Here is a 3,113-nt window from a genome sequence, read left to right on the forward strand (position 1 = left end):
GAGGTATTGCATTTTGAAAGATCAAACCAGGGTAGGACTTGTACATTAATTGTCAGGACCTGGGTAGCATTATGGAAGAGAGGGACCTTGGAGAGCAAGGGCAAAGTTCGCTGACAGTGACATCACAGGCAGAGAGGTGGTGAATCAGTCACGCCTTTGAGTACAGGAGTTGGGAAATTATGTTGCAGTTACTTTGCAGTATTGTGTACAGTTTTGGTCACCCTATTATAGGAAAGGTGGTATTAAACTAGAAAGAGCGCAGCAAAGATTTAGTAGGATGTTGCTGGACTTAGGTGCCTGAGTTGTAAGGAGAGCTTGCAAGGACTAAGTTTTTATTTCCTAAAACACAGGGATTGAGTGGTGACTGATAGAACAGAGGTTCCCAACCTGGAGTCGAAGGACCCCTTACTTAATGGTTTTGGTCCATGGCACAAAAAACGGTGGGGAACCCCTGCATTAAGGTATACAAGATCGTGACAGGTATAAACAGGGTGAAAGCACATCGGCTTTTTCCCAGGGGGGGGGGGTGCTAAAAACAAGAGTGTATAGGTTTGCTTCTTAACAAAAAGGGCTGTGCCTGTTTGGAATGAGCTGCCAGAAGCACTGGTTGAGGCAGGCACATTAGCAACAATTAAAGGCCATCTGGATAAGGTCATGGATAGGAGAGGTTTTGAGGATGAAGGAGCAGAAGTGGGACCAGGTCACTGGGCAACATATCCAGTATGGACAGGTTGGGCCAAAGAGCCTGTTTCCCTTCTGTATTCCTTCTACAATTCTGGATTGTTGAAGAGATTGGGGGTATTGGTCACCTGCAGGGCCTGGCCATAAGTTTCCAAACATCTACAGATTCCCGAGTACTGGAAAATTTAAAATCAGGGACACAATGAGTAGTCACTTGGATAAGTGCAGATTGATTAGATGAAGCTTGCTGAAGGCAAATTGTATCAAAATAACTCGAAAAAGTTTTCTTATCAAGGGAATTTTAAGGGATAAAATACAATTGATGACCTATTGATGGAACTTCAAAATTGCATTTGACAAAGTATTGCATAATCAGCCTATCCAGTTTAAAACATCACACACAAAATGTTGGAGGAATTTAGTAGGTTAGACAGCTTCTGTGGAGGGGAATAAACAGTCAATGTTTGGTGCTGAAACCTTTCATCAGACTGGGAAGGGGCAAAAAGCCAGAGTAAGGTGGTGGTGGGGGGGGGGGGGGTGCGTGACAGGAAAGGAGTACAAGCTAGCAGGTGACAGGTGAGACAAGGTGAGTGAGAAGGTGGCTGGCAGGGGAGGAGGGGAATGAAGTAAGAAGCTGGGAGGTGATAGGTGGAAAAGGTAAAGGGCTGACGAAGGAATCTGAAAGAACAGTGGACCCGTGGAAGAAAGGGAAAGAGCAGGGGCAACAAAGGATGATGATGGGCAGGAGAGGAGAAAAGGGGATCCAGAATGGGGAATGGAAAAATAGAGAAGGGGAAGGGAGAGAAATTACCAGAGGTTAGAGAAGTCGATGTTCATGTCATCAGACCAGAGGGTACCCAGACAGAATGTGAGGTGTTGCTCCTCCAACCTGAGAGTAGCCTCATCATTTTGTCAGCAGGCTGGAGGTTACCCAAGTGGAACTTCTATCCCCTAACTAGCAAAGAACTAAGACTGTTCGTGTGTACTGAAATAAACCTGTTGCAGAAAAGAACTGCAGACACTTAGCCTCAAAGGAAAAGGGACTTGTGGCAAACTGAAAGTGAAATTGACAATTTTCCAGCTAAAAGAGAACCAACCTCACCATTATAGTGGGAATCAGTGATGCAGGACGAAGTGTCAGTAAATCACAATGAAAAAGATGGGACATTTTTATTGTTTAGAAATAAAATGATGACTTTGCACCATCCCGGTATTCTTTTGGGTAAGTAGTTTCTATCATCCCTCTTGAAAGGACCTCTTATATGATAAAGATAAACTCTTGATCTTTCTAGATTGAAAGATATAGCCCTCATTGTAGCCCTTGAAAATTATTTATCTGGCTGCATTTCACATTCTTTGTAATTATACCACTTTATTTTGCCTGCTGTTATTGCTTTTCCTGTTATACTACCTCAAAGTAATTGGTTCATACAATGCTTTACAGTACAGGCGACCGGGTTCAATTCCCACCGCTGCTTGTAAGAAGTTTGTAAGTTCTCCCTGTGGTCATGTGGGTTTCCTCAGGGTGCTTTAGTTTCCTCCCACAGCCCAAAGGTCGGTAGGTTAATTGGTCATTGTAAATTGTCCTGTGATTAGTCTAGGTTTAAAACAGGGGATTGCTGGGCAGCATAGCTTGAAGGGCCAATTCCATGCTGTAGTTCAATGAATGAAATCTATCTGGATAGCAAACAAAACAAAGTTTCTCAGAACATGTGACAGTGATATACCTCCACCACTACCCTCACTCCAAGTTACACAACAGGCAGTCTACCTCCGCTGTATCATCCATCTACCTGCAGCTGAGTTACACACATTTCTGACATTACTCTCATCCCTCTGGAACTGACCACTTGTGTAATTAAGATGAACTCCTGACGTCTCAATTTACCTTGTTGTGGCTCTTCTACTTTATGTCTCTACCTGCACAGAAAGTACCCACTGCACCTCGGTATTTGTGACAACCCTAAACCAGTTACCCTCTCTTTCCATCTTATTTGAGTTAGACAACACCAACACCTTCTCTTTACATCTTATTTGAGGTAGGCAGCAATCTAACCCCATTACCACCGCACCCTCACTATCAATTGTTACCTTCCTCTACCCTTACCCTCAATCCTCACCCTCAAATGCTACATCTCTCAACGTTCATCAATTCTTGCTCCTCTCTACCCTCAATTCCTAACCTCCACACTAGTTATCCGAATTTTTTACTTTCATTCTATTCAATTCCAACCCTCTGCCCGTCTCCTTCTCCTCCATCACCCATTTTACACAAACCTGAATTACACAGCTCACTGTCTCTCCTTCTCCCGCAACAGCACACGCCCCAGCCCCGGATTTTCATTCACCTACCTGGAGTTACACAGACACTTCCCTCCTTCCACCTGCCGTCAGTGTTGCCCGGACGAGGTTTGTCACGGAACCGAAGGACG

The sequence above is a fragment of the Hypanus sabinus genome, chromosome 7 (assembly GCF_030144855.1).
Source record: "Hypanus sabinus isolate sHypSab1 chromosome 7, sHypSab1.hap1, whole genome shotgun sequence".
NCBI lineage: Eukaryota > Metazoa > Chordata > Chondrichthyes > Myliobatiformes > Dasyatidae > Hypanus > Hypanus sabinus.